The sequence below is a fragment of the Panulirus ornatus genome, chromosome 43 (assembly GCF_036320965.1).
Source record: "Panulirus ornatus isolate Po-2019 chromosome 43, ASM3632096v1, whole genome shotgun sequence".
NCBI classification, from domain to species: domain Eukaryota; kingdom Metazoa; phylum Arthropoda; class Malacostraca; order Decapoda; family Palinuridae; genus Panulirus; species Panulirus ornatus.
In genome coordinates this window covers 2,075,521-2,086,379 of record NC_092266.1, presented here as the reverse complement: position 1 = coordinate 2,086,379, position 10,859 = coordinate 2,075,521, and positions in this window count along the sequence as shown.

Below are 10,859 nucleotides of genomic sequence, written 5' to 3'. Positions count from 1 at the left end.
CCTCTCTCCATCAACTTTCAGTTTTACCCATATTAATCGAGAATTTACTTTCTTACATTCTATCACATACTCCCACAACTCCTGTTTCAGGAGTATTGCTACTCCTTCCCTTGCTCTTGTCCTCTCACTAACCCCTGACTTTACTCCCCAAACATTCCCAAACCACTCTTCCCCTTTACCCTTGAGCTTCGTTTCACTCAGAGCCAAAACATCCAGGTTCCTTTCCTCAAACATACTACCTATCTCTCCTTTTTTCACATCTTGGTTACATCCACACACATTTAGGCACCCCACTCTGAGCCTTCGAGGAGGATGAGCACTCCCCGCGTGACTCCTTCTTCTGTTTCCCATTTTAGAAAGTTAATACAAGGAGGGGAGGATTTCTGGCCCCCGCTCCCGTCCCCTCTAGTCGCTTTCTACGACACACGAGGAATACGTGGGAAGTATTCTTTCACCCCTATCCCCAGGGATAATATACATATATATATACATATACACATACACACACATACACATACATACGCACATATACACACACACACACACACACACACACACACATACATATATATACATATGAAAAATGTAAGAAACAATTTAGAAAACTGAAACTTCTAGCTTGAAATGAATGAAAAAATGAATGTCACATAATGGTTCAACCTCTGGCTATGGAAAAAGGAAATGTATAATTTATTTACACAAACGTCAATAGCAGTTCTCATCAATTTAACCACTGTATCAATAAGCTTCAATGTCTAAGCTACATTTTTCTCCAATTTCACTATTTTCTTGTCAAAACACCATGTATGAAAACTATCACTCCAGTAACACAACTATAAACATTTACTATTCGCTATTTCCCGTGTTAGCGAGGTAGCGTTGAGAACAGAAGACTGAGCCTTTGAGGGGATATCCTCACCTGGCCCTCTTCTCTGTACCTTCTTTTGGAAAATTAAAAACGAGAGGGGAGGATTTCCAGCCCCCCGCTCCCTTCCCTTTTAGTTGCTGTCTCCCGCATTCGCGAGGCAGCACAAGGACACAGATGGAAGAATGGCCCAACCCACCCACATACACATGTGCAGTATATATACATACACGTCCACACATGCACATATACAGACCTATACATTTCAACATATATATATATATATATATATATATATATATATATATATATATATATATATATATATATATATATATATATATATATATATATATATATATATATATATATATATATATATATATATATATATATATATATATATATATATATATATATATATACACTGACATACACAAATATACACATGTGCATAATTCATACTTGCTGCCTTTATTCATTCCCGTTGCCACCCCACTGACAACCCCCTCCCCTCGCATGTGAGCGAGGTAGTGCTAAGAAAAGACAACAAAGGCCACATTCGTTCACAATCAGTCTCTAGTTCACAATCAGTCTCTAGCTGTCATGTATAATGCACTGAAACAATTGCTCCCTTTCTACATCCAGGCCCCACAAAACTTTCCGTGGTTTACCCCAGATGCTTCACATGCCCTGGTTCAATCCATTGACAGCACATCAACCCCAGTATACTATATCGTTCCAATTCACTCTACTCCTTGAACACCTTTCATCCTCCTGCAAGTTCAGGCCCCAATCGCTCAAAATCTTTTTCACTTCATCTTTCCACCTCCAGTTTGGTCTCCCACTTCTCGTTCCCTCCACCTCTAACACATATCCCCTTTGTCAATCTTTCCTCGCTCATTCTCTCCATGTGACCAAATAATTTCAGAACACCCTCTTCTGCTCTCTCAACCACACTCTTTTTATTACAACACATCTCTCTTACCCTTTCATTACTTACTCGATCAAACCACCTCACATCACACATTGTCCTCAAACATCTCATTTCCAACACATTCACCCTCCTCCGCACAACTCTATCTATAGCCCACGCCTCGCAACTATATAACATTGTTGGAACCACTATTCCTTCAAACATACCCATTTTTGCTTTCCGATATAATGTTCTCGCCTTCCACACATTTTTCAACACTCCCAGAACTTTCACCCCCTCCCCCACCCCGTGACTCACTTCCGCTTCCATGGTTCCATCCACTGCCAAATCCACTCCCAGATATCTAAAACACTTCACTTCCTCCAGTTTTTCTCCATTCAAACTTACCTCCCAACTGACTTGTCCCTCAACCTTACCGTACTTAATAACCTTGCTCTTATTCGTATTTACCCTCAGCTTTCTTCTTTCACATACTTTACCAAACTGAGTCACCAGTTTCGGAAGTTTCTCACACAAATCAGCCATCAGCGCTGTATCGTCAGCGAACAACAACTGACTCACTTCCCAAGTTCTCTCATCCACAACAGACTGCATACTTGCCCCTCTCTCCAAAACTCTTGCATTCACCTCCCTAACAACCCCATCCATAAACATATTAACGGTGGAGACATCATGCACCCCTGAAGCAAACTGACATTCACTGAGAACCAATCACTTTCCTCTCTTCCTACTCGTACACATGACTTACATCCTCGATAAAAACTTTTCACTGCTTCTAGCAACTTTCCTCCCACACCATATATTCTTGATACCTTCCACATAGCATCTCTATCAACTCTATTATATGCCTTCTCCAGATCCATAAATGCTACATACAAATCCATTTGCTTTCCTAAGTATTTCTCACATACATTCTTCAAAGCAAACACCTGATCCACACATCCTCAACCACTTCTAAAACCACACTACTCTTCTCCAATCTGATGCTCTGTACATGCTTTCACCCTCTCAATCAATACCCTCCCATAGAATTTCCCAGGAATACTTAACAAACTTATACCTCTGTAATTTGAACACTCATCTTTATCCCCTTTTGCCTTTGTACAATGGCACTACGCATGCATTCCGCCAATCCTAAGGCACCTCACCATGAGTCATACATATATCAAATATCCTTACCAACCAGTCAACAACACAGTCACCCCTTTTTTGATAAATTCCACTGCAATACCATCCAAACCCGCTGCCTTTCCGGCTTTCATCTTCCGCAAAGCTTTCACTATCTATTCTCTGTTTACCAAATCATTTTCCCTAACCCCTCTCACTTTACACACCACCTCAACCATAACACTCTGCATCTGCCACTCTATCAACTAACTCATTCAACAAAACTTCAAAATACTCACTCCATCTCCTCACATCATCACTACTTCTTATCACCTCCCCATTAGCCACCTTCACCGATGTTCTCATTTGTCTCTTGTCTTATGCACTTTATTTACCTCCTTCCAGAACATCTTTTTATTCTCCCTAGAATTTAATGATACTCTCTCACCCCAACTCTCATTTGCCCTCTTTTATATATATATATATATATATATATATATATATATATATATATATATATATATAAATATATATATATATATATATATATATATATATATATATATATATATATATATATATATATATATTTATTTTGCTTTGTCGCTGTCTCCCGCGTTTGCGAGGTAGCGCAAGGAAACAGACGAAAGAAATGGCCCAACACACCCCCATACACATGTATATACATACACGTCCACACACGCAAATACACATACCTATACATCTCAATGTACACATATATATACACACACAGACACATAGATATATACCCATGCACACAATTCACACTGTCTGCCTTTATTCATTCCCATCGCCACCTCGCCACACATGGAATACCATCCCCCTCTCCCCTCATGTGTGCGAGGTAGCACTAGGAAAAGACAACAAAGGCCCCATTCGTTCACACTTAGTCTCTAGCTGTCATGCAATAATGCCCGAAACCACAGCTCCCTTTCCACATCCAGGCCCCACACAACTTTCCATGGTTTACCCCAGACGCTTCACATGCCCTGATTCAATCCACTGACAGCACGTCAACCCCGGTATACCACATCGTTTCAATTCACTCTATTCCTTGCCCGCCTTTCACCATCCTGCATGTTCAGGCCCCAATCACACAAAATCTTTTTCACTCCATCTTTCCACCTCCAATTTGGTCTCCCACTTCTCCTCGTTCCCTCCACCTCCGACACATATATCCTCTTGGTCAATCTTTCCTCACTCATTCTCTCTATGTGCCCAAACCATTTCAAAACACCCTCTTCTGCTCTCTCAACCACGCTCCATTTATTTCCACACATCTCTCTTACCCTTACATTACTTACTCGATCAAACCACCTCACACCACATATTGTCCTCAAATATCTCATTTCCAGCACATCCATCCTCCTGCGCACAACTCTATCCATAGCCCACGCCTCGCAACCATACAACATTGTTGGAACCACTATTACTTCAAACATACCCATTTTTGCTTTCCACGATAATGTTCTCGACTTCCACACATTCTTCAAGGCTCCCAGGATTTTCGCCCCCTCCCCCACCCTATGATTCACTTCCGCTTCCATTGTTCCATCCGCTGCCAGATCCACTCCCAGATATCTAAAACACTTTACTTCCTACAGTTTTTCTCCATTCATACTTACCTCCCAATTGACTTGATCCTCAACCCTACTGTACCTAATAACTTTGCTCTTATTCACATTTACTCTTAACTTTCTTCTTTCACACACTTCACCAAACTCAGTCACCAGCTTCTGCAGTTTCTCACATGAATCAGCCACCAGCGCTGTATCATCAGCGAACAACAACTGACTCACTTCCCAAGCTCTCTCATCCACAACAGACTTCATACTTGCCCCTCTTTCCAAAACTCTTGCATTCACCTCCCTAACAACCCCATCCATAAACAAATCAAACAACCATGGAGACATCACACACCCCTGCCGCAAACCTACATTCACTGAAAACCAATCACTCTCCTCTCTTCCTACACGTACACATGCCTTACATCCTCGATAAAAACTTTTCACTGCTTCTAACAACTTGCCTCCCACACCATATATTCTTAATACCTTCCACAGAGCATCTCTATCAACTCTAAAGATGTTCTGGAAGGAGGTAAATAAAGTGCGTAAGACAAGGGAGCAAATGGGAACTTCAGTGAAGGGCGCAAATGGGGAGGTGATAACAAGTAGTGGTGATGTGAGAAGGAGATGCAGTGAGTATTTTGAAGGTTTGTTGAATGTGTTTGATGATACAGTGGCAGATATAGGGTGTTTTGATCGAGGAGGTGTGCAAAGTGAGAGGGTTAGGGAAAATGATTTGGTAAACAGAGAAGAGGTAGTAAAAGCTTTGCGGAAGATGAAAGCCGGCAAGGCAGCAGGTTTGGATGGTATTGCAGTGGAATTTATTAAAAAAGGGGGTGACTGTATTGTTGACTGGTTGGTAAGGTTATTTAATGTATGTATGATTCATGGTGAGGTGCCTGAGGATTGGCGGAATGCTTGCATAGTGCCATTGTACAAAGGCAAAGGGATAAGAGTGAGTGCTCAAATTACAGGTGTATAAGTTTGTTGAGTATTCCTGGTAAATTATATGGGAGGGTATTGATTGAGAGGGTGAAGGCATGTACAGAGCATCAGATTGGGGAAGAGCAGTGTGGTTTCAGAAGTGGTCGAGGATGTGTGGATCAGGTGTTTGCTTTGAAGAATGTATGTGAGAAATACTTAGAAAAGCAAATGGCTTTGTATGTAGCATTTATGGATCTGGAGAAGGCATATGATATACATATATATATATATATATATATATATATATATATATATATATATATATATATATATATATCCCTGGGGATAGGGGAGAAAGAATACTTCCCACGTATTCCCTGCGTGTCGTAGAAGGCGACTAAAAGGGGAGGGAGCGGGGGGCTGGAAATCTTCCCCTCTCGTTTTCTTTTTTTTTTTTTTTTAATTTTCCAAAACAAGGAACAGAGAAGGGGGCCAGGTGAGGATATTCCCTCCAAGGCCCAGTCCTCTGTTCTTAACGCTACCTCGCTAACGCGGGAAATGGCGAATAGTTTGAAAGAAAAGAAAGATATATATATATATATATATATATATATATATATATATATATATATATATATATGTATATAGATGACACCCCCCCCCTCTGTTTGGTTGAGTTGATAGGACGGAAATCAGGTCTTCTTCGTCTGTGGTACTCTGTGAAGATCAGGCGGCCTTTGTAGATTTGTCACAAAAATATGTACTTACATCTGTAGTACTCTAGGCTAAAGTCTTATGACACACTACGACACACTCTAGTGAACAGTGTGACGATGCTGGCCAGTGTGTCCCCTCAGGTCACACTGGCAGGGGTTATATTGGAGTCCGTCAACACCCATTCAACAACGTGTTCAAATAACAGATCAGCTCTTACGTGTTCAAACATCCTGATTAACAGTAGCCCGTGGGAACAGTGAGCCCGTGGCAACATGCATCTAACTCTATGTAACTCACAGTAAAATGATGATAACAAAAAGCTAATGAAAAATTAATGGTAGTGTGCGTGAGTCTTACATTTTGCTCGGCCACAACCTGGCTCAAGCTCCTGCGAGCCATGATAAGCTATGGTTATACATGAAATAATACTGAATATAAGGGTACAGAAATAAGCAAATTGTAGGTATTTACAAGAGTTATTCCTATATCAACTAGTGTGCTTGAGAAGAGGGATAACACACTTTACAATTATTAGATTATCAAAAAGATATATACATGGATATCATATATGGTGTAAACAAAATCAGTATGCAAATGAAATGAAAAAAAAAAATCAAAAATTCAAACAATTTATTGAATACATAATATGGAGTTAGATTTCTCCTTATATAAGGAAGTGCTGCTGCTGCAACTACCTTTTGAACGTCCAGTGTGGGCGTAGGGAATTCTATGATAGAAACCCTATGTCGTAGACGACAATATAAGATAAATATTACGAACAAAAATATAAGTGCAATAGACAATGAAACAATTGAAATTCCAGATATATGAGAAGCGTACTTAAAAGGTACAAAAGCCAGAACATCTATTGTAGAATCTAGATCGTTCTGAACCATAGATGGAAGATGTTGGATCTTTACTTCATCGATGATTGATAAGTTGATGTTTTGGGGGATTCGTCCTAAACTCGGGATAATTCTATCAATTTGTCCCAAATAATGATCATGAGTGTCGAACAATTTGAAACTGGAACTGATAAGAGTATATTGTTGTCCTAACTGAATGTGTCCCAGAAATAAATAAGATTTGGGATGATTAGGTGGGCAATGAATAAGAACATTTTGTGGGTCTGGGAAAAACAGTACGTGATACTGGTCCATGCTTTCAATCCAAGGTTCATTAACAACAATTTCCTTAAAGGAACAAGAACGAAGAACATTTTGTTGATGCCCAAAAAGTAGTTGGTACTCACATGAATTTGTTTGTAAATTATGGAAAACCAAGGTATTGGGGGGTGGGGGCAAATCAAGTTGTCAAGCAATGGTTTATGGCACAATGCTAAATCATCCAAGGAGAGATGTGCAATCAATGAGGAATAAATATTTTATAATAGAAAGTTTATGTTATCAGCAAGGACTATAGTTTTTTGCGACCCTTTTGTATAATTAAAAGAGAATGGTATTACGTTCACAAGGCTGTAAGTATTGGAGTCAGTGAATGGTATGTGGATAATGACCGCTTCGAGGATCACGTCAACCGTTAGTAAGGAGTAATAACTGGCCACGTGATGCAGAGGGAGAGCTGGGGTGCAACCGAATTTCGTCATCGCTTGTTTAATGATACGTGTGAGGTCCGAGAAGGGAAAAAATGATGGTGTGACAACTTGGTTTACCAGATTATTAACATCTTCCAATAAGCCAGTGAAATAATGTGCATGATAAGTGATCTGGGCATATAAACTATCAACATATGTGGAAATAGTCACTATAGCATATATGGGATTAAGAGACTTTGACAGTAGTGCTACATGTTGTGTCAAGTTATTAACAGTTAACATTATGTCAATCAAATATTTAGAATGTTATTTTAAGATCTTAGCTTTAGCCTTAATATACCTGTTGCTAAGAAGTTGTTGAAATTCTAAGGATCTAACCTGATTCCTAACTGAATTACGTTCTTCCTGAGTAGCAATACCAAACAAATATGATTGGAGGGACCCTACAAAATTAAGCAGACCTCTCTTGCTTCTCCTTTGCTTTTTCGTGTTCATCCTGGCATTAGTATTTACAGGAGATTCAATGTCTTGTATTATGTCATACAGAATCACACAGGTACTATTCAATTTCCAGGTCCACTGGTTTAACAAAGTTGGAGGAGGAGCAACACTAGAGTTTCTGATCGATGCACTGGTGTAAAACTTGAGTAGGGTAGACCGTAAACGAGGTACGGCCTCCAGTAGTTTCAGTAAATGATCGTAAGTGTAGGGTAGACCCTCCAGGCCCAACTTAACTGTGTCCCTCACGAGGCGGACCCCGCGGGGGGTCGTGAGAAGGGCGCCTGGTACTGCCATGGTGTCATATACAGGAAGACACCATAAGGACATGAGAAGGAAGAACTTGGAAAATGATAAACTTAGCAACTTCTTAAAGGTGAGGTCTTAATGAATATTGATGTGTGTATGAGGGTAGTGGTGATGTGAGGGTGGTGGTGATGTGAGGGTAGTGGTGATGTGAGGGTGGTGGTGATGTGAGGGTGGTGGTGATGTGAGGGTGGTGGTGATGTGAGGGTGGGGTTGATGTGAGGGTGGTGGTGATGTGAGGGTGGTGGTGATGTGAGGGTGGTGGTGATGTGAGGGTGGTGGTGATGTGAGGGTGGGGTTGATGTGAGAGTGGTAGTGATGTGAGGGTGGTGGTGATGTGAGGGTGGTGGTGATGTGAGGGTGGTGGTGATGTGAGGGTGGTGGTGATGTGAGGGTGGTGGTGATGTGAGGGTGGTGGTGATGTGAGGGTGGTAGTGATGTGAGGGTGGTGGTGATGTGAGGGTGGTGGTGATGTGAGGGTGGTGGTGATGTGAGGGTGGTGGTGATGTGAGGGTGGTGGTGTGGGGACAGACTGAACAGTGGTAGAAGGTGGTTGGGTGACATTGTTTGGGGTTTGAGAAGTACTGTCTGTTGTGGTAACGGGATGATCATGTTCACAATACTGTACAACTTTCAAGTGGTCCTCATGTTCTTCACGAATGTCACTTGTATTTAGATGTCGAACCCTAAACTTATGTCCCTTTAAATGAGCTAAGACTCTATAGGGACCAGAACATTTTGGGTCAAGTTTAGGAATCTCACTTCTATAGTTAAATTCCTGCACCATTACCAAGAGTCCGGGAGCCACGTACCTTTGATGGTTTCGCGGATTTATTAGCCTGGTTCGTGAAGGTTGTAGTGGCTTCACCTAGATTTTCCTTGATCCTTTGATGAATCAATTGAGTCGTGCGATATTTTTCCGCTACAACTGATTTCTGAACCGCTGGACATGAAGGAGGGGACGCTATTATGTCATACGGCAACACTTTATCAAAGCCGTGTAAGGCGTAGAAGGGTGTGTCTCCAATTGACTTATGATATACAGAGTTTAGTGAACATTGGACATCAGACAGGTACTCATCCCATTCATCATGATCAAAATTAATGTTGGTGGGAAGACACTGGAGGATCTTACGGTTTAACCTTTCTGCCAGGCCATTCGAGGCTGGGTGATGTGCCATTATATTACATTTACTTATGTTATACAATTTACAGAGTTCTTCTAATAGTGAGTTATTAAATTCCCCTCCATTATCTCTGACTAAAATCTTCGGCGCATTATGTCTAAGATATATTTTTTGAACGCCTTAGCGACCGTGGCTGCGTCTTTATTTTGAATTGGGACTAATTCACAATATCTCGTGAAGGCATCAGTAATTATTAAGATGTATCTGTAGCCTGCCATGGGCCTAGGGAAACCTCCTAATATGTCCATATGAACTCTTTCCCATGGGTATGAAGGTAAAGGATATTTCAACACAGTCTGCGGGGTAGTGGGACTTCCCTTGTGTGTGTTACAGGTTTGGCACATCCAAATATGATCTGTAATGTTTTTCTGCATTCTTGGCCAGAATACCTCAAACGAGTTTGCTTAGAGCGCCTGGGTGTGCGGCCTGTGGTGAATCATGTGCTTACTTCAAGAAATCCTGTACTAATGCTGTTTGAATTATTGTTTGTTTAACAACACGGGCAAGCACTCCTAATTTCGCGTCCCTGAACAAGACTCCCTCACTGTGCTAAATACAATTCTCTGACTGGAACAACTGTTTTAGCATCCAAGGAAGATCTTTCACCCTCTAGAATTCTATGACAGGACCCCAGACTGAGTCATCCTGTTGATGCCGTCTCAACCTTTCTACATCAAAATCTACGAGGCTATTACCTACAAGGGCCGCACCCACTCTGCGGGAAAGCGCGTCTGCAACTACATTGGATGAGCCAGAAACAAAACGAAAATCTGGGTCAAATGTTTGTATAGTTAAAAATCACCTCTGAAACTTTCTTGTAGGATCTTGTCTTTGAAAAATACCTAACAGTGTTCTGTGATCTGTTTAAACTGTAATAGGGTAACCATATATGTATTCCTTAAAATGTTTGAGTGTCCAAACAACTGCAAGGCCTTCTAACTCAGTTACTGAGTATTTCGATTCAGTCTTCGAACATGTACGGCTCGCATAAGCTATGGGAAAAAGTTTACCCTTATTTGACCCCTACATAAGTACAGCTCCAAGACCCTGTTTACAAGCATCTGTTGTGTGCAAAATGAAGGGTTTCTCAAAGTTGGGAAATCGAAGGATAGGCGCCTCGATCAAGTGTTGCTTGAGTAAGTTAAAGGCATTGTCTTGCGCTGTAGACCACTGG